This window comes from Misgurnus anguillicaudatus, chromosome 9 (genome assembly GCF_027580225.2).
Source record: "Misgurnus anguillicaudatus chromosome 9, ASM2758022v2, whole genome shotgun sequence".
Lineage (NCBI taxonomy): Eukaryota > Metazoa > Chordata > Actinopteri > Cypriniformes > Cobitidae > Misgurnus > Misgurnus anguillicaudatus.
Genome location: NC_073345.2, coordinates 9,420,791 through 9,448,234, shown reverse-complemented (window position 1 = coordinate 9,448,234; position 27,444 = coordinate 9,420,791). Strand labels below are relative to the sequence as shown.

Sequence of the window (27,444 nt, the reverse complement as noted above, 5' to 3'; positions counted from 1 at the left end):
TGCATATAAATATACAGTCTTGTACCATGGTACCATGTCCATTATGTAACAGTATTGACATTGCGGTATTTCTTAGCAAAGTTTCTCAGTAATGTGGAAATAAAATTGTTAGTGTTTAACCCAACTTTTAGTTTATATTATTGAAACATTAAATTTATTTATTTTATCCTTGTCCAGACCTTTTGAAGCAAGAATCTTAAGCGTGTAGGGGAGATACTTCAGAGGAGTATAATCATCTTATCACTTTTCTGTCTGCCGTGTTGGGCCATACTCATCAATACTGAGTCAATACTACTCACGCTGAAGCAGGAACCAGAGGTGGCCAGGTCAGACTCATCCAGAATATTCACAATATTTTTTCTTTGGTGTCCCCAGAGTATGTATGTGAAGTTCTAGCTCAAAATACCCCACAGATAATTTGTTGTACCATGTTAAAATTGCTACTTTGTTGATGTGAGCAAAAATGTGCTGTTTTTAGGTGTGTCCTTTAAAATTCAAATAAGCTGATCTCTGCACTAAATAGCAGTGTCCTTGTTGGATAGTGTAGATTTGGCAGTATTATAAATAAGTATTAAATAAGGATTGGCTTATAACACGATTTGCATCATGCACCCGTTTCTTGAGAGGACGTTTTTTGATTCCCCATTCACTGAGACTGAGTTAAGTTAGACAAGATAAAGTTTAATTAAACAAAATAGTTTATTGCTACCATCTGGGGTGTACAGTATGAAGGAACCCTGATTCTGGGATAGCTGACCCAAAAATTTAAATTCATCATTTACAAACTCTCAAGTTGTTACAAACCTATAAAAATGTCTAAAATGTTCTGATGAACACAAAGGAAGATATTTTGAGGAATGTTTGAAACCAAATGGATCATGAGCCCCATTGACTTCCACAGTATTCCTTATCTTACGTATGTTTATCTTGTCTATGTAAGAGTAGGTTGAAAATCTTTAACTTTTAAGTTGATTTTTTAAGAAGAGCAACTACAACATTTATTTGTATAGCACATTTAAAACAACACTTGTTGACAAAAGTGCTTCCCACTGTTAACTTACCCAAGGGAAAAAAGAAAACAAAACACATTAAACATAATAGACTAAAAAACATATTTCTCAAAGGCAATTTAAAAATCAGACTTCACCACTATGTGCAGTTATAGGTGTATGCTTGGCAACATTGATATAGCATTCATAAATACCTCACTAGCGTTTTCATTTATGAACCTTTTTTTGACATAGACAGATTTAGAATCAGTGCCAGGACATATCGATAAATCGGAGTCAACACAGAAATGGTCAAATAGCACTTCATTTTTGATAACAGTGGATGGAATGTTTAGACCTTTGCTAATAAGCGGATCAAGAGTGTGTCCCCGATTGTGAGTAGGACCTTGCACGTGCTCGGTCAAATCAACAGTATTGTTTTCTGCATTGTCTATACAGTATTAATATATTGAAATCTCCAGCAATAACAAAACAATCACATTTAGAGGAAAATGTTGATAAAAGTTGTGTGAATTCATCAACAAATGCTGGGGTGTATTTGGGAGGCAAATAAATAATTGGAAACCGAATGCGTGGTGTACCTTTTAGAGCAATACACAAATATTCAAAGCACTGGTAATCACCAAGCTTGCTTGCATTGAAAGGCATCTTTGAATAAAAAAGCTGGGTGAAGCTGATTCATTGAGGACTGCAGCATTGTCATCTAACCAGGTTTCATTTAGAAAACATGAAGTCCAGGTTGTTAGTGGTGATTAGATCATTTACTGAAAATTATTCTTTATCAGTAAATGGTTTTGCCCCGTATCAATCTCAGAATCACGTCTAATAGGCAGTAGATTAGGCAGAATTGTTGTGCGGCTGAAGAGGGCCTTCATCTTTCTATCACATATTAGGACAGAGACAGGGAAAGCTAAAGGGACATTGGGCTCCAGCTTGTTCTGTAAACATTTATGCTTGTTACTGCTGTTGTAGTCGAGGACCCAACACATATCAGTTACCAGTGCTGTTTGCAGATGAGGGCTGGTGTGATCCCTGACATTGAGGCAGAGGTCGGAGTGCTCTCTCAGATGGAGGGGGAAGGCAGGTTGGACCTGGAGGCTTTGGTTAAAATTTGGGAACTCATAGCAATAGAGTGGGAGAGCTTTGTTCCAGCCACTGGCGTAGGGGACACCCCCGCAACCTTTGCAGTACATGGGGGCTTTGCATTGAATCTTTGCATTGAGGGAAATTCTCTGATAATTAATATATAAACAATATGCACTTACCCATGTATGCTGCTGTCCAACCAAACAAAAGTATATTATTATCAGAGGAGTAGCAATACGGCAGAAGTGGGCCCACAAGGTCTGATAATTAAATCTGAAATTAATATATTAATAATACGTAACGCAACCGAATGTTTGCACCCTCCTTAGTGGGACCTCCTCTCGTTTTGCCTGTATGCTGTTTTAAACATACTTTAGGTGTCAATTTCATATTCATTTCGCCGCTAGTAACTTTTTGCTAGAAAAAAACTGGTAAAAGTATGTAAGGTGGTGCTAAACCCTGACAAAAGGTATTTCCTGAAGCCTGCAGCAAATGGCTGAATCCACAGGGAATCGCTTCCTAATTCCTGTTGAATTATCATCTGAAACCTTTCTCAAAGAAATCACATCTACCCCCCAAGACAGTTAGCCCATGGTGTGGGACACCCTACCACACTTTCTCGTCCCCCTCTCCTCATGTTCTCAAGCAAACTGTATATGGAATGCTACATCCTGTATACACAAAGTATCTGAAACTGGTCTTGTTTGGTTTTATATGAATTGTTTTTAATGCAAGTGGTACATTTGGGTTTATTAATATGACAACAGGATTCAATGTTAATCTGTAAACTTAACCTAATGTTGGGAGACAATTCCTACCTTAGACATGTTGATCAATCACCCACTGTATATATATTAGGCAACACCCCTGAGCTTTACAACAACCAATCAGTACCAAATTCCTATTTTGTCTCTCTGGATATTTAAGGGAATGATGTAAAATAGTTCGGGGGGACTTTCTATATCTAGAAATGCACCCCATGATGCTGTCCTCGCACAGCATCATGTATTATACAGAAAGTATATGGGTCCTAAGGATAGTCATGATCTATTTCTCTTATGCCTTGGCCTCGAGCACACTGAGGCAGCATTTGTGGGATGTGCGTGTTCTCACTGCGAGGGCATGACTCTTTTGGATCTGCGGAGACGGGTTTTGTTCCTCCGGGAGCTTTTGGGGCCGAGTGCCGGAATGGAAGCTCCGGAAGGATGATCTGCACATCACGGTGTTAAATAAGTTGCCATGAGGTGCCAATGGAGAAGGCGGGCTCATGTTCTGTGATGTCCACGAAATCTGTTGGCTGTCGGAGGGGGGGCTGTCAGCCTCCGAAGTTGGCGGCTGTGCTCTCTAGGGTGTCTCAACCCACACCTCCAGTACCTGTCTTCCTGGAGGTGCACAATGAGCTGACTCAATCCTGGAAAGCCCTGTTTTCCAACTACAGTGGACAGTGGAGCGGGTGGTCATGATGCAGCTGTGTCTGACTACCACTGCCTAATGGAAGGACCGTCCAACCCTTCCCTCGCGGACTTGTAAGCAACCGTGTGGCCTCATGGCAGCTGCGTACCAGGGTTCTGTGGAGGCTGCTTCCACCCTGCATGCCATGGCACTTCTGCAAGTTCACCAGGTGAAGGCTTTGAGGGACCTGCATGAGGGAATACACGACTCGCCTGCCTTCTCTGAACTCTGTGCGGCCACCAACTTTGTGCTACATGCAACCACCAACTTGGCGCTACGTATGACCAAGGTCACTGCCCAGGCAGTCGGTCGTGCAATGTCCACTATGGAGGTCCAGGAGTGCCATCTCTGGCTCTGTCTGGCCAACATGAAGGACTTTGACATGAACAAGTTCTGAATTCTCTGGTTTCCCAGACCAGCCGGGTTGAGAATCTTTTGTTTCTGTTTGTTTCTATTCCACCGTCTTTTCAGCCGGTACCCACAAACAAACATTCATAATTTTTTTCTCTAAGTCTCCAGAGGAACGTGACAGCCATGAGTGGGCCCATATTTGCTCATCCTCCTCTTTCTCCATCACCAGCAGGTGCTTCCGGGAGTCTGGGTACTTCTTTTCAGAGTCCTGACGACCCTGCCACCCATCAGCAGACTCAGGTCAGTGTTACACCACACAACGCCAATGGTCGTGCTGGTACAGTGCACACAGTGGGGATCCGTTCCGCTTGGCTACCCCTTTATGGGGATTTTGGTAGTGCCATTAATTCCCCTCAGTTCGGTCCCTGGGCGCCTGGCAACAGCTTCCCAGACTGTCTCGATGGTTATTACGGATGATCTGCCTCGGTTATGCAATTCAATTCCACTGACATGCAGCCAAATTCTTATGCATTCGCTTCACTACAGTGAACCATGCCGACGCACATATACTGCGTGCAGAGATCGCTGTCCTACTGGCGAAGGACACAATAGAGCCGGACCCTCCAACAGAGATGAGGTCAGGGTTTTACAGCCCTTACTTCGTAGTAACCAAGAAAAGCGGTGGGTTACGTCTGATCTTGCATTTGCCTGTACTGAATCGTGCACTTCTAAAAATGCCATTCAGGATGATAACACAGAAGAGTATTTTCCAATGCATTCATCCCCAAGATTGGTTTGCAGCCATAGACCTGAAAGATGCAGACTTTCATGTATCAATTCTCTCTCATCACAGACCATTTCTCAGCTAAGCTGGCTTATCTGATGGTATCCTCCTATGCAAAGGATCTCTTTTCTCGGTATGGAACTGGATTCGCTCGACCTCCAGCCCCAGGCGGTTCAGCTGATTTGGAAACGTTTCAACAGACCTCAAATAGATCTGTTTTCATCTCTGGACCCTACCCTTTGTTGCCTGTTTTATTCACTGACTCACGTCTCACTCGGCGTGGATGCACACAGCTGGCTGCGGGGTCTGCACAAATATGTGTTCCCCTAGTGAGCCTTCTTGCACAGACTTTGTGCAAAGTCAGGGAGGATGAGAAGAGCATCTTACTGGTTGCTCCTTATTGGCCCACCAGGAACTGGTTCCCCGAACTCATGCTCCTCACCAAAGCCCCTCCCTGGTGGATTCCCCTGAGGAAGGACCTTCTTTCTCAAGGAGGAGGCACATTATGGCACCTGTGCCCTGACCTGTGAAACCTCCACGTATGGTCCCTTTTGGCGTGGAGGTTCTGAGTGATTTTCCGCCAGCGGTATCTAACACCATTGCTGCAGCGCGAGCGTCGTCCACGCGACACGTTTACTCGCTAAATTGGAACCTGTTCGTTGTTTGGTGTTCTTCTCAGTGAGAAGAATCCCGAGAATGCCCCATCAGTGTCATGCTTTCTTATCTCCAGCATCGCTTAGATGGTAGGCTGTCACCCTCCACCATTAAGGTAGATGTCGCCGCGATATCCGCTCACCATACCCCGGTAAACGGCAGGTTAGTGGGCCAGCACGACCTGGTTATTAGGTTATAAGATCCCTCCGTGGGACCTGTCCATGGTACTGAAAACCCTGTAGGCTGCTCATTTTGATGTTTTGCAGTCTGTGAGTCTGAAGTTTCTTACAATGAAAACTCTGACCCTACTCGCATTGGCCTCCATTAAAAGGGTAGGGGACCTCCATGCATTTTGGTTGTTGATTTTGTGCCTTCAGTTTGGACCTTTAGTCACTAATGTAATGCTAAGACCCAGGCCAGGCTACGTGCCCAAAGTTCCCACCACTCCACTGCCACTGCTTTCAGAGACCATTTTACAGTGGTTAGCAGAGAGGGAAAGTTGTCACCAAGCAGAGGATGTCCCATTGGATAGTAGACACTATCTCCCTTGCTTATAATCTGCAGGGCACCCCTTGCCCATTTAATTTGAGAGCGCACTCTACCAGGAATTTTGTCTCATCTTGGGGACTCACTCGTGGTTCCTCACTAACAGACATCTGCAGAGCTGCTGGTTGGGCTACACCTAACACACTCACTAGATTCTATAGGGGTGGTTTTCCGGACAGGGATTATCTTAAACCAGGACTAGACCTTAATTTAATTAGGAAATATAACTAGTTTTAACAAACATGCCTTATTAAAAAAATACTTGTATGCATTTTGAGGCTAAACAAAGGGCACTGATGTATTTTAAGATATGTCAGTGCAAGTTGTTTTCAGTTTGGACAGCTCTTACATTTATTTTAGTCTAGGACTAGTCTAATCCCTGTCCGGGTAACCGCCCCATAGTCTTCTATTTCCTCTCGTGTTCTCTCCTCAAACCGGTGATACCCTCAGCAGCGGCTCATGTGTTGGCTTGCAGCCTCATTTGGCACTACAACTTAGTACCAGTATGGAAGGCCGTTTGGTCAAAAAAAATTTAAAATTCTTATTTGACTACCCTCCACTGCCTTGGCAGCTGATGTTGCGGAGCATCGGCTGTCAGCGTCTCGCTAGCTGCATTCTCTGTAATCCTATTTGTTTGGCTCAGGCCTCCACATTGCATGCCCTACTCGGGGTTCCTTTGTGAGTATTTTCCAAGGGGTTAATCCTACTAGCCCACGTTTTCCCTCAGCAGAACCCACTCATGCGTCTCCACAGTATGTCTTATTACTGTCTATTTATGTCAACCCACCAGATGCAAATACCTGCATGCCAAGTTCATTGGCATTTTAGTAGTTTCTCAAAGTTCATTGGTCTCTCTAACGAGTTCCCAATTTGTCGGTCACAACGTGGCATCTATGTTCCCTTCCTTCAGGGAACGAGGGTTACATATGTAACCGAGACAGTGTTTTGGCTGTGGAGTTTTATCCTTTTCATCTGAATGTCCATCAAGGTGCTGGTGTGAAATGCTGTGGTCATTTAGGCCGATCAGGAATGGACTGGAACACTCAGTTGATGAATGATGAAGGAAGAAAAAGATAATGGCCCTCATTTATCATTCTTGCGTAGAAACGGGCGTATATGTTGACGTAAGATTATGCTTACCCTCCTCTCACCGCCCGATTTATGAAACTGTGCGTACCGTTGATATTCAGGTGTACACAATACCTGCCCTTCATAAATGCCGCGGCTGAAAACGATCGTCATTAGAATAACAAGCCCATATAAATTCAAGTCTCTGCCTCCCCCACGCCCTCATTTTACGCCATTGACACACGAAAGACGGCAAAGAAGAGAAACCGGGGAAGTGAAAAGAAACAAAATTGTTTTATTTGGGAGTTTAAAGAGTGGGATTAAAGACACATTAATAATTGGATGACAATTTGTAATATTCTTATTATTGTTTTTATTATTAATATTAATATTTTGAAGAATAATGATTTATTATTATTATTATTTACTGTTGCCTACATCTAAATTCTATGTCTGCTTAATGGTTCAGTTAATTTTTTTTTAATAATATTTTAAAATTATGTAGTAACTTTTGTAGTGTTTTGTTCTGTATTTACATACAGTTGTTTGTTAGCTGTATCTTAGATCCAGTTTGATACGGAGCTCCGGATATAATTCAAAATAACAATTTGTTTCCACGACATCCACATGTTTTACTAGGCTAATTCATAATTTGAAGTAATAATAATTGTAATAGTAATTACGAAATATTATAATAATTAACTCCAAGGAACAAACTGTTGAATATTGGGAACAAATTCTAAATTTATGGCCATACTTTAGACTAAATAAGAAAAAGAAGTGTCCATAATGTAGCATAAAAGATAATTCGTGGCCATGAATTTGTCCGCATGTCATCATGATCGGATTTACGGCTCCATTCAACACAAGCATTTTACCTTACCTCATCTGTATTTATTTATCATCGAATGGTGTAACTAGCTTACCTTTTATTGCCATGTTTTCGTAGCACATCCTTGTGCTTTCTTGCAATGTGCCGCTTCAGATTCCAGGATGAATATTTGCTAACTCTTTACAGTCTCTCCGCAGTCCCTTTCAATTTTTTCTTCCTGCTCAATCTTAACTTTGATTTTTACTTTACATTTATGTATAAGGCTTGAATTCCATAACTTATTGCTAGACGTTTTTACAGATTCTCGAACTAGCAAATTATCAAAGGGCGTTCTGGGTTCAACGAGCAGTGCTGAGGGAGCGGAATTTTCGGAAAGGCGCTTTGATGGTAGTATTACCGCACCGCACAACGCTCCGTTCACATGCTCGCTCTGAAACATCAGGTAAAGCGCACAGGCTCTCAACTGAAGGAATACATATGCATACAAATCAAATGCTTTGGTAAAGTCTCACAAATTAAACATTGAACATTGTTGCATAAAAATAAACACTGAAGTTTATAATTACTATGTTTTTTTAAATATATCATATATTTTAGTTTGTCAGTGGGTTTTGTGGTGTTAGGAAGTGTTTGCGCATTTCTGCACTAACTCAAAATGTGCGTACACCACCTCCTGAGCTGGCGTAGGATTTGAGCGTGCCGTACGCCAACGTCCATACTGATAAATCTCAAAGTGTACGCAAGGTGTACGCTGGAAATTTGGTGTACGCACTTTTGATACATGAGGGCCATTGTCTTTAAACAATCTAGCATCTAGTTTGTTTGGGTGGAGACCATCTGTGTTAAAGAGTTGCCTTTGACTCCAGAAGATATTGAAATTGTCAAAAACTTAGAAGCAGATAAAGCATATTTGTTCCTCAGACTGGGAGAGGTCCACTGATAAATGATTGAACCTTCAGTCTTCCAAGTGTTAAAATTAAAAGATTTTAAAATTAAAGTTAAAATCTCTTTTAAGAAGCCCAGACTGCTCTTTTTGAATATCATTATTTCCCATGTGTATGACAATCTGACTGACAGACTTATGTTTCATCAGAATGTTGCAAAGTTCCTTGTGAACAAAAAACTTTTTTGTTTTGTTACCATTTCAAAGCTACTGTAAATAATTTTCCTTTGAGTATCATACTATTGTAAGATTGTAATTGGTAAGGCTCTATTCTTACTAATTTTTCAGGATTGCACAGCTGTATATTGTGGCTTACCTCCCTGCTGTTCCTGTAAGTTTAACAACATGTTTTTCTAAAACATTCAATGCTTGCACTTTCATCTCTGCATTTGCCTTGTTTTTGTAGATTGTAAATGTAAAAGTTTCCTTGTGTTTTCTTTAAATTGTTCTTCTCATTTTTCACTACAATAAAATTTTATTTATTTATTCGTACAAACAGCATTTTTTACGAACATTTGCTTGCTATTACATATGTATACTATTTATTTAGAAAAAAAAATGTTTACAATAAAAATGCAATGGGTAATTTAACATGTATGTTATGATACCTTATAACTCTAAGTAAAATATTTTGGTTGTTTTAATCCATAGTTGGGTAACAACAACTCAAAATAGGGTTATTTATAATTATGTATTACAATACACGGCTCAGTGGAATTGGATTCTGATTGGCCAGTTGCGACATTTTCAGGTTTGTTATTCCCAGATATGGTTTTGACGCGTGTGCAGCAGGCACTTAATTTGACAAAACACGTGATGCACTTGGTTCACATGATGCAACAAACACATATTTTGAAAACACGAGCAACACACATGACACTCCGAACACTTATTTTGAATTGGATGAGCAGTCACAAGCCGCTACTGCTAACCTTCCTTATGAGGTAAGCCCCTGCTTCACGTCGGGTCCTGATCACACTGTCAGGGGTTATTTCTGCGATAACAACTGGCTGCCTACACAATATTCTTTAAATATTTGACCCAACCATGGTTTAAAACAAGCCAACATTTACATTGATGTTCCATTAAAAATTACAATTTTAACATTTTTTTTACAGTGTTATCTCTCCCTCAATTTCCTAGGCTATGTTTCTGCACAATCTGCAAGTGTCTTATCTGCAAAATCAGGTACAAGCTTTATAATCTCCCAATAATCCCAAGAAGTACAGCACTGTTCTGTAAAGGGATGTGTACACCAATGTTTTTTTATGCAAGCATATGTTTTCAATTGTTTTCAGTTGAAGCGCTGCATTTTTTTTATGCCAGCAGCTGCCGTTTTTTTCCACGCTGTAAGACGGCGTGGGGAGAGTTGAAAAAAATTCAACTAAGCTCAGCTGGTCAATGTCAGTTCTTACATGGCTGTCCAATCACAGTGGAGGAGGGGCGGGACAAACATCACAAGAACCAACCAGTGCATCGTACAACGACTGATAAACAAAGCGGAAGTATCATAGCAACCAAAGCGATCAACTGAAGAAAGTTGGCAGTCGGCTGAAAAAAAGCTGAAAGTCTGCGTCTGCCTGCCGTTTTTAAGGCACGTTTAAAAGCTTTGGTGTGCACGCCCCCTAAGAGCAGAAAAGATGTTAAACTGAATGTGATGTCATGTTTCAGGGGATTATCCTGCCCCAGATGTACACAGCGGTTGTTGCCAACATTTTAAATGTAGCGACAAACTACATCCTGCTTCATTCACTGAACCTGGGAGTGATGTATGTATGAAAGTCTGTTCAGCATGTAGTTTATTTTATAGATAATTATCAGATTTTCTTGTATTGTCAAGTCATACCGTTATTTAATCACTTTCAAGCATCTCTTTGTATTTAGCGATGTCTATTCATGCACTGTAATAATATTGGCGGATCAAACAGAACACGATATGACAGTGGGAGGTTTTCTATTGGCAGAGACCGTTTTGTGCACAGGTTTATGTACCTAGCGTTTTTGACTCCTGCCGTGCCACGCGTTATTGGTACATCAACTTTTTAAGTGCCAATGCAGTTGTCAGACTGGAGAACTGAGATGCATGTGTTGCAGCCACAGTGATTGCCTGTTTCCACTATGACGATTGCAGCTGGGCCACGCTTCAGGTAGGGCTGTGCAAAAATCGCCTGCAATTCTCATGCGTGTTTCATCAGTAAAGCCGGTTCCTAGATTAGTAGTAAATCGTCAACACCTGCTTTCAGATGGAGCGGCATTTACTACACAAAGCCATAGTTCACAGAGAAGCTAGGCAAAATCACATTCATAATCGAGGAAAATCGACTTCGATAATCTATGAGATTTTGCTTATCTTATCAGTAAACTATGGCTCTGTGTAGTAAATGTCGCTCCATCTGAAAGCAGCTGATGGCGATTTACTTCTAATCACGGAACCGGCTTTACTGATGAAACACGCATGGGAATCGCAGGTGATTTTCAAGCACCAACGCAGGCGTTAGCCAATCAGCCTTATGCAAAGAACCTAGTACAGATGCTAGCCAATTACATTTATGCATTATTGGCAAGGAAAGCCTCTTATACTTGGGAGCAGACATGTATTGAGGTGTTTCTTGGAGGTTTTAGTACATACCGCGTCATCTTCATGCAAATAAATTGCATGTTTCCATTGCAGTTTTGCAAAATACACCTTTTACAAATTGCCTAAAAAAACACTGTAAAAACGTTTTTGCGATATATGGTAGGTTTTGCGAAATGTATGTGTTTCAACTGGCCATAATTCTGCAATGTCAAATAAAGGCAGTGTGGTTCACTTCGCTTTTTAAAGCTTTTAAAACGCATTTGGTATGATCGGCTGCTAAGGCCGGAATGGCCATAAGAGGCAAGAATTAAGCATCTTTTATATATGTAGTTGTGTGTTTGTCCACCCAGTGGCTCTGCTGCAGCCAACAGCATCTCACAGATCTCCATCTGCCTCCTGCTGTTTGCCTACATACGCTGGAAAAAGCTGCACGTCAAGACATGGGATGGTAAGAAATATAGAGAGCCACATGCTGTAGACCAGGGGTCCCCAACCTTTTTGTGAGCAAGGCTTACCACAACAAAACTGTGTGGAGGGCTACTTTTTGATATAGTCTACTCAAAGCTTTTTTGGGTAGCACTTTATTTTACAGTATGTGTACTTACCTTGTACATATATGGTAAATATGTTGTACTTGCAGATAAATGTGTGGTACTTACTTTTGAGTATCTACATGGTAATTAAATGGTATCATTACTGTACTTACCAGTGGTATAAGCTTTGTAGTTATTATTTAATTCTAGATAAGTACTGGGTAATATTAGATACATACTTACAGTGTAAGAATACTGTAACTAACAAGAAACACTACTGTACTTACAAATGAATATACAATATAAATGTATTTTAGTACTTACATGTAAGTGTGGGTCAATGACATGTGCTTATAGTGCTTATAACTAATAACAAACACTACTGTACTTACAAATTGTATTTACATGGTAAGTGTAGTACATATAGGCCAGTGTACGTTAATGACAGCAGATACTATATATTGTATGTATACTGAACTAACATACAATTTCTGTACTTACAAAATTTATATACATGGTAAGTGTGTAGTACTTACAGGTCAGTATAGGTAAATGAAAGGTACTTATAGTGTACCTATATGATAACTAATAACAAACATTACTGATGTGCCATTTTTGTACTCAATATCTTTGTCCTTTGTTGTACTCTTTAAATCCAAACATTAAATACAATACACATTACCTACTGGGTACATTCACTAGTAGGTCCATAGTAACTGCATGGAAACAGGACTGTAAAATAAAGTGCTGAATATTACACAGTTATTACACAGGACCTGTCAGTTAAGGTATAGCATAGTATACATATGCCACTGTGGGGCAACCCCAACCATTAAATACCGTACACATTACCTACTGTGTACATTCACTAGTAGGTCCATAGTAACTGCATGGAAACAGGACTGTAAAATAAAGTGCTGAATATTACACAGTTATTACATAGGACCACCTAAGATATAGCATAGCATACATACGCCACTGTGAGTTATATTAACTAGTAAAACCATAAAATATGATGCATTGTTGTCTATAACTTATATTGTACATTAATTTGTAAGTACAGTAATGTTTCTTGTTAGTTACAGTATACAAGACTATAAGTATGTATCTGGTATTACCCAGTGCTTGTCTAGACTTATATATTAACTACCAAGTATGTACTACTGGTAAGTACAGTAATGATATCATTTAATTACCATGTAGATACTCAAAAGTAAGTACCACACATTTGTCTGTAAGTGCAGCGTATTTACCATATACTGTATGTACAAGGTGGGTACAAATACTGTAAAATAGAGTGCTACCCTTTTTTGTTTTACTTGTTGATTTTATTTCATTTTACTTGTTTATATGTTTGTCATTGTTTAAAATGTTAACATACATAAAAGAAACCAAATGTGTAACAAAAAATATTAAAATTGAGGCTATTAATAGAATGTTCGAAAGCTTAGGGAGCTGACTTGTTGCCTCATAAGGCAATAACTTTGGCGGCATGAAGGCAGGTCTGGGAAATGCATTCAGACAGACTTCATAGACATCGTAAAATGAATATTGTTTGAAATATAAACAGAGAGCGTCTTTGTGATAACTAATCCCATATTTTAAAACTACAATACTAATTTCTCACTAGAAACGCAATCAAAAGGTGTAAAAGTGAAAATATAACTTTATTTACACACAATTTGTGCTTCAGCCGCTTTTTTGGCCGCCATTTTATTTTTTCGACCTCTACCAGGCTCGTCCAATCACATTCCCCGTGCATGCACATGCATAGAATTGTGGGACAAAACGATTAAGGTACATTGAATTTCAATTCAATGTTTGGTTTACTTGGTTTTACCTGAATACCTAAAGCTTTCTGACGCAGCCAAAGACTCTGTGTGGGCAACCCATGTTGTAGACCACTGCGGTAGACACTTATGTTTAATATTAATGGATGAAGTTATTCATAGATTAAACAAATTATTATTATAGACATTCACATTTCATCTAGTGATATAAAACTCTGGTCCCTTTAAAGATGTTTTTCTTGTAGGGGATGCTAAACTTATAAGGTTTTGTTAGTGGTTTGATCCATCAATGGCATTCAAGCACATTTCTTTTCTAAGTGATTTATTGACTGTTACTTGTTACGCACTGGTAACCACGTGAGAAGTTATTAGATCCTGCAAATATGGAATGCATCATTTTGCATTGTTCGGATTGTTTTGTCAATTAATAATATATGGGAACTGTAGTGTGTACACATGGGGTTGCAGTGGTTTGTCAGTGTGTGGTTATGTGTTTGTCTTTGTCTCCCCCTACAGGTTGGTCTACTGCAGCACTACAGGAGTGGGGCTCTTACATGAAACTGGCCATACCCAGCACTCTCATGTTATGCTTTGAATGGTGGGTTTGGGAGATTGGAGGTTTCCTTGCAGGTGTGTAAGCGCTGTTAAACTTGGGATATGTGTTGATCAGTATACTTGCCATTTGTTATAAATTGATTACAAATTTTCCTTTTGATCTTTAACCTAAAGTGAATCTGCAATTATGTAAGCCCTTAAATTCTTGACAGTCAATGTTTTGTTAATCATTATTTTGCCTGAGCACCACTGAAGATTGCCAAGGTCATGAAGGTTTTATAGCTTGCAAAGTCAATTGCAAAACTGCTTGCAAAATGGTGTTGCTTGCAAAATTGCAGATTTATACACAACAATAACAAAAATACCAAACATTGTGTTGTATTATGAGAGTTTATTTAAAGATCTGATTTAAATATATTACTGTAGTTTTCTTCTATCTTTCATTCTATGTTTATTTCACTTTTTATGTTTTGGAATATAAACTATTCAAGATATGAATGTTGTCCCTGTTCATGTTTGTACTTTATACTTATTTTTTTATTTTTTTATTTATCATCTGCAGTAAACACTCACACATATGTAAATGACATCTTAGCCCCACCCATTTCTGTTGATTGGCAGGAATGCTAGGAGAGGTGGATCTTGCCGCCCAGCATGTGTTACTGGAATTGGGGTCCATTACTTACATGGTAAGACAGTGTTATGCAACTTTATGCAATCTTACTTGTAAACGTATTAACATATTGACTATTTTATTCTGTTAATCTTTACTTTTGTCAGCAGTGCTTGTCAGACATTAAAGGGCACATATTATGCCCATTTTACAAGATGTAATATAAGTCTCAAGGTGTGCCTAAATTGTGTCTGTGAAGTTTCAGGTCAAAATACCCCCCAAATGATTTGTTATAACATGTCCAAAATAAACCTTTTAAACCTAAGCATTTGATCTGTCACACAGCATCAGATCTAACAATCAAAAAAGTGCTGCAGTGGTCTTTAAAAAATCAACTGATCAATATGTCAGGAGAGAGGACATTGCATTTCGCATGGACAATTTCACCTGCAGTGCCAAACACACGCTTGTCTTCTATCTCTTTCATTGTGTTTTCACTGCTCGGTCAGCATGACCTGATCATCAGGTTTCTTAGGGGGGCAATGCGCTTTAATCAACCTCGGCCCCCCTCTATGTTGTCTTGGAACTTGTCCATAGTCAGTGGTGGCTTGTGACTGCTCATCCGAGGGTCGCTAATTCAAAATAAGTTTATAAAGTGTGATGTGTGTTGCTTGCGTTTTCAAAATATGTGTTTGTTGCATCATATGAACCATGTGCATCAGTTTTGTCAAAATAAGTGCCTGCTGCACACACATGACGGCTATATACATGTTGTGACGAACTTCGCATCGAGCGCCCTCGAAAAAATAAGTCACCGGCCGCCACTGTCCATAGTACTAAGACTACTAAAATAGTACTAAAACTTTGAACTTGGTTGCATTGGCTTCAATAAAGAGGGCAGAGGACCTGCACGCACTTTCGGTCAATAGTCCCTTTCACACATACAGTCTTTACTGGTAATTTACTGGTAAATTGCAGTTAACATGTCATGTGTGAACAGAACCTTTCCGGTAAATCAGTGCTCCCAATTTACCAGTAAGACAGGTTGTAAGATTAACGGTAATTTACCGGTAAGCGCTGTGTGTGAACGAAAAATATAGCATTACCGGCATTTAGATGACGTCAGACCGCGCTGACAGATCGGGCGGGCCAATCAGAAAGTTTTTTTATACAGGTGAAGCCGTTTCCCCCAGACTGTTTACGGACGTTTCCACACACATGTTGCTTAAAAGTCGAGCACACCTTAAGTTAACATCCACATTTCTTCACCAAAGTTGTTTAAAACAGCTTACCATCTAATTGCCAAATTGCCAACGTCCTTAGCACACCCTCTGTGAAGCCTAATGTGCAAACGCGCAGGTTCCATTTGACGCCGCCTAATGAAGTGTTGTTTGGTCACAAGCAACTTCGCGACCGTTTGCCACCGATGTGAAAACAACAAAATACGGACCGTGGATATTAAGTCATAACCCGCCGTGTACAAATACGACACGGACGGAGGTCGCCGGCCGCGCGCCCCAGGTACCGTCCGCTTTCTCTCCGAGTTTACCGGTATTTTGATACTGATGTGTGAATGATGTCTTACTGGTAAAAAGACGGAACGTCACTGCATGTGTGAACAGCACATTTTTGTATTTACTGGTAAATTCATTCTGGTAAATTCATGGTAATTTACCAGAATTACTGTGTGAAAGAGGCTAATGACTCGTGCCTAGAGTTTGGGCCCGCTGACTCCAGTGTAACACTCAGATCCTTGGGCCTGGCCCAATGTTCCCACCACTCTCTTAGCTTTGTTGTGTCCCATACGCGCTTTGCGACACTATGTGGACCAAACGCAAAGCTTCAGGATCTCAGACCAGCTCTTTACAGTATCTGTTATGGGTGACAGCAGAAGGGGAAGCTGTCTCCAAGCAGAGGATGTCACACTGGATAGTGGACACTATTGCTCTAGCCTATCAGAAGCAGGGCATGCCATGTCTGCTCAGGATGCACTCTATTAGAAGTATAGCATCCTCTTAGGCATTGGCTCATGGTGCCTCGCTGACAGAAATTTGTAGAGCTGCAGGCTGAGCGACACCTAACACGTTTACTAGATTCTATAGTGTTCGTATCGATCCGATTTCCTCCTATGTTCTCACTGCAAACTGGTAGAGATACTGAGAGCCCCGTCTCCATTATGGCGATACATTGGTGTCAAAAATCCTTCATTGTAGAATTTTGTACTACCTCCAACGCCCTTGGCAACCAGATGTGGCGGGGCATCCGGTGCCAGCCTTTCATTAGTTGAATTCTTGAAAACCTATGTTAAGGCCTGGCGTCCATATGAGCGACCCCTACATGTGTTAAAATTAAGCCCTCATTTTTCCCTCAGGAGAGTTTCCTCTATGTTCTCTGTACTGGTGTAGTCTCATTAAAAAAGCCACTCAAGAGACCTCGATATGCAGTAAAGCCCTATTGTTTTTATGCGGTTATTGTTCTCGACACCTAAGAAACCTCTAAGGGATGTTGCTCCACAGCGTTCCCAGCTTCCGCCGAAGTAGATATGCTTCCCAGTGTTATCTTACTCTAAGTGGGTTATACAGGAACAAGCAGTAACCGGCCTTCTCTGCATAAGGCCCTCTTCCGCCTATGTTAAAAATAGGGGGCGGAATGCTTATGCAGGGCACTGGATGGGGCAGCATCCATGGCGCTTTTGGTAGGATTCCTACGCTGAAGTGACCGACTGAAAGGGAATGGAGAAGGAAGGGAATAGAAATGTCAGGTTGATGAACGACATATCGGGAACTCCCTCAGAGAGACCAATCTGCTTTGTGTATTTAGAAAGAGCCAATGAATATTGGTTTGCAGAATTGGCATAAATGAGCAGCAGGTGCAATGCATTATCAGTTTTTAGCTGAGAAGCTGAGCCTAGAAGACCCGGCCACCTCAGCTGTGGTCTCTGTTCCCTCTTGTCAGAGAATGAGGGTTACATCTGTAACTGAGATGTTTTTTTTAGGGAATTACAGAAAGTATTTTATTTAAGAAGTTGTTTATTTGAGCTGTTTGTGTACATGACTGTGTGTGTCAATAATCATGTTGTGTTTAGTTCCCATTGGGTGTGCACGCAGCTGCATGCGTTCGTGTAGGTAACGCACTGGGGGCCGGAGACACTAACAGGGCCCTGATCACCAGTAAAGTGACTCTTATGATCTCAGGTCAGTAAAACCCCAAAATGTCCACAACTGCTCAAAAATACAGGTTTAAGGTTTAGTGCTGTATTGAAGGATGTATAATTTTTGTTTATCGCGTATCACTTTTATTGTATTACAGGAATTTTAGCTGTTTTACAGGGAATCGTGCTGGGTTCTGCAAAGTCTGTGGTGGGCTACATCTTCACCTCTGATGAGTATGTTACTGCTGTCATAACATACATTAACAAACCTTTAAAGGTTGTGTTAAACAATTAATAACAAAGACACAGATGGCACCATTGCAATGCTGTTTACAATATGTTATTTTAATATTTTAACAGGACTATAGTGGAGATTGTCTCATTAAATCTTAACCTCTATGTTTTCCTCCAGTTTTTTGATGCTCTTGTGGTAAGTCAGTAATAAAAGCCAGTGTTATAATGTTAATATCCCTACTGTATCTAAATCTCTGGGTAGTTATGAATGAAAATATAAATAGATTAAATGGATTGTTATAACCTATATTATAAAATAGCTCGTTTCAGCTGTCACTGGGGTGGTATACTGTAATACATTTTTACTTATGCATCTGGCAGAAATCCTTATAAATCTTTTTCTGTTTTTGTCCTTAAGATTTTGGTTCCCAGAATGCTTTGCATGAGGCTATTATTTTAGTTATACAGTAAGGTCTATAAATACTGGGACAGAGGCACACAACAGCCAAAATAACACAAAATGTGCCTCTGTCCCAATATTTATGGACCTAACTTTATATTTGTATATAAAGACTTGTTAATGTTTCATGTTCGTTTAACTTTAAACACACTAAACACATTCAAATCTAAAGTTAGTTACTGGCAAACAGCTGACAGTAATACTGTAATTTCTACAGAAATATTTAACAGTGTAACCTTTTAAAAAGTACACCTTTGCACTTTACCAAAGAGTGCATATATTAATGGTGTCATGCATAAATGGTACATAATAAGACCCTTTGAAAGGTTACTGCCCCAGTGATACAATACATACAATACAGTTATATATACATTATATATCTTCATAATGTTCTTGATGTTATATAATAGTTTTTCACATATATGATCTATGTGTTCTTAGATAATATCACAATGACACTTTATAAGTTAAAATGCTTGGCATTTCTCCTTTATGAAGTCATAAAACCTGATTAGAAAATCTCTCTGTATACCTGTATGATGTGTGTTGTGTTTTAGTGTGTGTGTTCAGGTATTCTTCTGGGTGCTGGGAAACAGAAGATAGCAGCATTGTCCAACTTGATCTGTTATTATTGCATTGGGTTACCGGTGGGAATATCACTGATGTTTTTGGCTGAGCTCAGGATACTTGGTACACTTCTCTCACCTCTGATTCACTTTTATACAGCAAGAACTGAATGTTTTAATAAATAACAAAAAAGAAATGCTGGGTAGATAAAGATAACTAACAAAATTAAGAATTGAGATATGTGGCATAAAAATAATGTAATTGCTATTGTTTTTTTATATGCATGGGTTGTAAAACAATGTGCACTTTAAAAGTTGTTTGTTCCCTCAGCAGTCCAGCTTATTCGTTTAAAATGTTTCCGTGGAAAAAATTCTATTGGATTGGAAATTTGTAGTTGAATGTATTTTTTTGCAAATGACAATTTAAAAGTGCATTGTGTAACTTTTAGAAGGATATCTTTACAGAAATGTAATATAATATACATAACTATATATCAGTGGTGTACAAAGACCTAACTTAATGAACTGTTTTATTTTATCACCATTTTATCTACATACAGTACACCACAGGTCACCTTAGAGTCGTTGGTTGCATTTCGCAGTCTCACCACAAGATGCTGTTAAAAATCTATACAATGGACCTTCAGTCATTTAAAGAAATTTTAATATCATAGGAACCATAAATATACTGTTAATGGTGTTTAAACTTTGATTAACATGATTTCGCTAAGTAGGACATGTTTCACATCATTGGAAGTCCTTGAACAACCTTTGTATCAACCAGTCAGGTTGCAGAATTAGGGTCGATGTTAGGTTTAGCTTAGGACTGGGTTGGGGTCTTGTATACATTCTTATCCAAATATTATTTTCCTTGTTTGATGAATGTTATTGTTGGGGTTTGTGTTAAGGGTAGGGTTTAAGTAAACACTAGGTTTTAGATAGAAATGCTGTTTTAGTACAAAAAATTAAATGTTGATCCAACAACACATCTTACCATCACCTCGACCATAATGTTCAATTAATAAAGATTCAGACTATCAATTAAACAGCACCTATAGCGATAGCACCATCACTAAAACTAAAACCCACTTTGTTATTATTTGCATTCATTCAGGTTTGTGGCTTGGCCTTTTGATTTGTGTCATTATTCAGACCTGTTTCTTCACTACTCTCATCTTCAAGCTGAACTGGAAGAAAGTGACAGAGCAGGTAGGAAGACACAAGTCACACGTGCACTGTGTTTTTAGGAAATTGAGTACAAAGTGTTTGGTAACTATGAGGACAGATTGATCTCAAATATAATACATTTGCAAAACATCATTTATAAATGCACAGCACAATTCACATTTATGCAGTTCATAAACACAGAAGCAAAAGCACAAATATTTCCAAAAATGCTCACACAAATGCATCTCAAACCTAATACATTTAAAGTGTTTTTACAAATATGTAGATATATCATGTTTTTGAATTATCATCACACATTTATGAATGATGTTACATTTGTTTGTTGAATCTGCATTCCCACGTGTGTGGATTGCTTTGAATTAGATTACATAAATGAATCCTATTTATGTTTAAATAAATACCTGTAAGGGTTGTTTTTATTAGTGAAGTGGGGGTGTTTTGCAGGGTTATAAACGGCACATTCAAAAAAAAAAAATTATGTGATAAAGGCTTCAGATGCAGTGATATAAAAACATATAAATCATTACAGACAAGCAGATAAGCACAGAATATACAGTAAACGCAACAAGCGAAGTATCACGTTTTTTGCATAAAACACACCCTGTGTGACATTTAGTGCTTTGTGTCTATATTTATATTTGCTAAACATTAAAGAGCACCTATTTGAATCCCCCAAAGTTGAACCCCTATGTCACTTCATCGACACAATGTCGACTGAGTCACAAAGGGGGAACTCATTTGACCTCCTACAAAAAGAGAAAGATGATCAGGAAAAGCATAAACATGTAAAAAGGAAAAAGTTAATGTTTAACTGAAGATATCAGACTAATGTAGTGGAATAAACACTATTGTGTTATTACATTTCATATGTGTATGTTGTGTGTGATTATGCTCTATTATGCTTCTATTATTTTTCTGAATCAAATAAACAATAAGAAAACATCTCGATTACGACTGCAACCATGGTTCCCTGATTGAGGGAATGAGATGTTGTGCCGAAGACGACAGTAGGGGTGTGCTTTTAAATGCCAATCCGGTCTCACCTGTATGTGAAACGGCAGTGAAATTGTGCGAAAGCATTTGCATGCCAGTTTCCCTCACACTTGTGTGTATAAAAGGAGATGGCGTGCATCATTCAGTAGCTTGTATCTGAGGAGCTCCATCACGGCTCGCGTTAGCGGAGTGGGGCATCATCCTGGCATAGAGGATACAATATCTCTGCAAATCCTCACAACACAAACAAATACAGAAACATGTTACAAATCCTCATAACACAAACAAATACAGAAACGCATAGCAAATTTTCACAATACAAACTATTATGTACTATAGGGAGTGACGTCACTGCTTGCGAGAAACCTCATAGACATTATAAATGTAGACGCCTCATAGACTGATGCTGCTTACTGGAGTTGACGTATCAGCGTGGTCGCCATCTTGGATGGGTCCCCAATGCGCCCCCCTGCATTTAATGTATTTCTACCGAGGAAGGTGTATCCCCAACTACAATAATCATAACTTCCTTGATTTTTACCAGATTTTCACAAGGTTTGGTTACACCTAAGTAGCGTTATATGATGACATAATATTATAAATTGTAAAATAACCAAAATTATTGTTCAATCTTACTTGTAAAAAGGTAATTCCATACCATCTGGTATCAATACTGCGGCGGTTATTGAAACTGTAAGCTGCGCAAAATACAGGCATATTTGCTTCCTCTTCGTTGACTCTGATTGACTCTAGTGCTAGCGTACAGTGAGAAGACCCAACCAATATGGCGGCAACGCTGGATTACGTTCCAGCACGTCATGAGGCGTCTACGTATATAATGTATAAGAGATTTGCAAGTATCAAACGCATAAAACAGGTTATAATAAGCAGATTTTTGATAGTTATCCGCCTATTCTGTGCATGTAAACTCACTAAATTTTTTTGAGTTTCCCCCAGACACACTTTCATTGTTGTTCTGCTCACAGCGTGTTTCTGTATTTGTTTGTGTTGTGAGTATCTGCAGCGCATGTATTGTCAAAATGATGATGATGTTTTCTTGATTTTTATGGTATTTTTTCTATTTGCATGTTTTTTTTTCCGTTGCAGTGCAGTGACCGCTCTTGGCCATCGTTATCCATACATAAATGTAACAACAACATTTATTAATGTGTGATGATAATTCATTTAAGAACATGATATATACATATTTGTAAAAACATTTTAAATGTATTTAGGTGTGAGATACATTTGTATGAGCATTTGGGGAAATATTTGTGCTTTTCCTTGTGTGTTTATAAACTGCATTTTGAATTCACGAATCTGATTTTATGAATGTGAATATGTATACATTATGTTTTACATATGTATTATATTTGAGATCAATCTGCCCTCATACATAACGTGTTGACTGATGACTTCTGTAGGCCCAGAAACATGCAGGCAAACATACAAAGGTGGTGTGTATGCGACAGAAGCCATCACTCGGGCAGTCTGTGGTTGATACTGTGGTGTCTGAAGGGCAGGGCGATGAGCAAACACCTAGCGCTGGAGCTTCTGCGTGCATTCCTGAACCCTGGGATGACATAACTGGAAACAAAGTAATTAAAGCTTTATTTATTTTATTATTTTTCATATATACACCAATGAACTATAACCAGTGTTGGGGATAACGCATTACAAGAAACTTGTATAATGAAATAATATTACTTTTCTAAAGTAACAAGTAAAGTAACGCATTCATTAAATGTACACATTTTAAAAAGTAATGCAAGCTACTTTTTTTGTTTAATTAATTAAAAAAAAAAATGTACTGAATTAAACTGAACGTAGTCACATTATGCACTCTATGCGTACACGCCTGTCAGAAACTGAAATGGCAGGCCAGAGCTCGACATTTTTGTGATGAAATATGCGATTCTGAAAGCAGAACTTTTCATAAAAACACCTGCAAGGCCTGAAAGAAATCAAGCCTCAGCCAAGAAAAAGTAACGCAAAAGTAACATAAGCATTACTTTTCATGAAAAGTAACTAAATAACACAATTTTTGGGAGTAACTTAATATTGTAATGCATTACTTTTAAAATTAACTTCCCAACACTGACTATAACATTATAACCACCCCCAGCCTATAAAGCAATGGGCACACCTGGTAACCAAATAATGGCATGTGTGCAGTATACTATGTGTAGCACACAAGGATCTGCTTTTGGTTAGTAGAGTGTTTGTTTCAGAAGGTGTGAAGCTGTCGATTTATCAGAATTTGATAGAGGACAACTGAAACGCCACTGTGTCTTGGAACTTAAAGGAACAGTATGTAAGAAATTTATATATATTAATCATAAAATGGCCCTGATATGTCACTAGACATTAAGAAATAATTTTCATTTCAAATACTTATATCACTGACAACAGTGGTCCGGCCAGGATATTGTCATTTAAAAAGTGGAGTTGCAGCCCTGAACTGATGTTTATGTTGTCATGTTGTGTATTGGCCACCAGTTGTGTGGTTGCAGTACCAGTTTTAGCCACAAGTTTTTTGATTGCAATACCAGTTTTGGCCACAATCCTACATACTGTTCCTTTAAATCTCAGAAACGACACGCCTTGTGGGTTGTTGTGCCCTATCTGCTCGCCATTGCCAACAATGCATACCTTGACTTAAGATTCCTGGTGCATCATTTTGATGGTCAAGCATTGATACGCTGGTTACCATAAAGCTTGTTGGTGAGCTTTGATGGTATCAATGGGTTAAATGCTGAGTTATAATCTATAAACAGCACTTGATCATAGCAGTCCACATTCTTCTAGGTGTGTGAGGGCAGTGTGTATTGTGATGTAAATAGCACCTATTTAGTCTGTATGTAAACTACAGAGGGTGGTCCAAGATGTCTGGTACATTACAGTATGAATGTCTGGATGTACTTCATAATGATTCTCTTAAAGCACTTCATCACAAATTGGAGAGTATATTGTAAGAGAATTTTCAGATTTGGGTGAAGTATTCATTTAAGTCTAAATAGACTCCCTGTGCTTGATAACCTATTTAATATTTCAATTATGTTTTGCTCCATTAGGTCCAGCTATCAAGTAACAGCTCTGAAGCAGCCGTCTATGTTAAAGTAAGCACACAAGAGCAGGATAAAGCTGTAAGTGGAGGACCAGTAATGGCAAGTGAAACCGGAGAAGCTAAACCTAAAGTCCTGCTCTCTATGAACCAGCTGGTGTTGAGAAGAGGACTGACGTTGCTTACTGCTGTCCTGATACTGATAATAGGAGTCACTGTCCACATAGCCTGTCCTCTTCCAGAGCCTTACCTTCAACCTCACAGCAATCTAACAATGGACTGGAGGAATTTTTCCACTCCCAACACTACAGTAAGCTCACTGTAACTGCACTGTTGGTGCACTTTACCAAAACCCCTTATCAACAAAAGTGGAACCACAATGCTTCAATAATGCTGCTTATTCATCAAATGCAGAAATCAGTTTGGAGTGAATCAGTCAGCAATATCAAACAATATTTGTCATTGTTATTTAAAAGAATCTTATATGAACTCCATAATTACTGCCAGATGCAAGTCTGGTTTATAGACTAGCAGCTATTTATGGAGTGAGGAGAGCATTTATCTAAATGTAACTTTTGTTGGGATACATTCCAATTAAATATATAATATAATGCACAATCAGGTTTAGGGTTTAATTTTTAAGCTTAAGGAGTGTTTATTCCTATGCTGTGATGACAGACTTTACGTTCTGCTGACTTCCATTAAAAAAGCATGCAAATGCGGCAGACCCAAGCTTGTGCAAAAGTTTTTGCACTTCAGCATGTTTTAAAGCTCAAGTTTGGTGACCAATACATGATGATACTGTACATCACACTGTGACAATTGTAGATGTCAGAAAAACTAGCAGTATCTCACAAACCCCATTTTGTACAATAATAGCAAAAGCAGCTAAAAAAATCTAAATCCATGATCTGTGAATAAAAAACTTTTCATATCCAGTTGCTGGACAGTGATCTTTTGTGTAAAAATTTTGCATGTTGAGTGTCTAGTGTGCAGGCCCGGCTGCAGGATGAAATGACTGAGGGGACATGTGAAATTGTTGAGGGGGCTTAACTTTATACCATCAATGAATAATGCACACTGAGATCTCGCTTTGGAATGACAGATTTTTAAATGCAGCGCTAATTTTAAAATTAGCAGGGTAACTGCAGTATACCACATTGCTATGTGATTTCCATATTATAAAGGAGAGTAGGGTATTCAACGGCAATAAACGTCTCATATGGGAATACATATCCTCACAACATTATTATTTCTGAAAACTTTGACAAAAAATTTCATTTTCAAAAATGTGACAAAAATTTTTATTTTCAGAGGAACTGTATTCTTACAGTTATTCAAAGATGCACACATTATTCCGCATATGATTTTATTAGACGAGAGTATTCATATAACGGCAATGCACGTCTCATAGCTATGGCAATAAATATCCACATAACAGCATAATAAAATTAATAAACAGACAAGGAAGCAGGATTGATATATAAATTGTATTATTAGTATTACCGGAAAAACAGCAATATTACTGAAATAAACTTTGAGGTAGGCTAAATGCGCCAAACATGCGTTTAACCGCAAGTCTAAATAAGCAAGTGAATGAAACATTATTATCTCTTAAAACTTTATAAGACAAAATTAATTTAAAGGAAATGTATTCTTACAGTTATTCAAAGATGCACACATTCCATATATTAATTCCTGTTTAAGAGCACGTTCGTCTCTGACCTCGCTCTGTTATGTAATAGCTTATTGACAGGTGCGCGTCCTCATCTTTCAAACAGGTATCATTATAACAATAGAGTAAACTTTATAGTTACTTTCACTGTGTTTGTCTGATATGAATAACACACGTCGCCAAATTATTATTATTTGAAAAATTATTTTTTATTTATTATTAGCAAATTATTATCTTATTTGAATAGATTTTTATTGCTGCTTCCACAGACATCAGTGTGTATTTTACAAACTAAATGTAGGCTATTGTTTTACCAGTGCTTATGTGTATTTAAATTTCTGAAATCTAAAATAAACATTATGAGGTTGAAAACACTAGTGTTGATATATAGTATGACAGCGCTGAGCTTGTCCTTCTGGCTCAGCGTCAACCAACGCGAAAGACGTTTGAATCTGGCAGTAATGTCACGTTACTGAACATTCTAAATCCCATATGGGGATAAGCTTAAATTATTATTTAACTCAAAAGGTTGAACATTTTATTTGTAACCATGAAAACAAAAATGAAACAGAGGGGGCACAAATCAGATCTGAGGGGGCAATGCCCCCTTTTGCCCCAGGCGCCGGGCCTGCTAGTGTGGATGCAGCATGGGCGTGAGAACCATTATATGTGGTCCGGGTGGGTCAAGACTAGTGTTGTTTTTAGCAGCCTGTTTTAATTTTAGTCTAGTCTTTGTGTCAAGCTGTTATTTTAGTTTTTATTAGTTTTAGTCACATTCATACGCTTTTTAGTCTAGTCAAGTTTTAGTCGACTAAAAGTCTGGGCATTTTAGTCCTATTTTAGTCAGACTTATCCATGACTATTTTTGTCTAGTTTTAGTCGACGAAAACTGATGACATTTTCTTGTGTAGTAAAAGCATTTTGTGCAGCATTTAGTGGAAATATGTTTATCTTCAACAGCGCATGCCATGAAGAGTCGTGTCTGTAAAAGGGAAACAATTTTGGGTGCACGAGCAAGGCGTGTGGACCAACTCCGCGCCTCTGTAACCGCCCCGGTTTCTCCGCTTTCCGCACATCTCCTACTGAAAAATAACTAAACACTCACGGTTACCGCGTACACTGTATGAAATGCCCCTTAATGTGCAAATGGAGGCATATAATATCAAAGCATCACGATAACAGACTGCTCCGCATGCTTTCTACTCGCTCTTGCGGTACTTTTACGTTTTGATCAGCGCAGCGCCAACAACCCACGTGATCATCTGCAGTCAAGTGGCGGGGGCGCGGAGATGCTGGGATGGCTAAAAAGACGAAATAA

General features: G+C 38.9%; 1 pseudogene; it reads left to right on the top strand.

Annotated features, from left to right (window-relative positions):
* LOC129423918 (multidrug and toxin extrusion protein 1-like) overlaps nucleotides 1-25,396 on the top strand; it is a 32,607-nt pseudogene extending 7,211 nt beyond the window's left edge.
* Nucleotides 25,397-27,444: the final 2,048 nt, after the last annotated feature.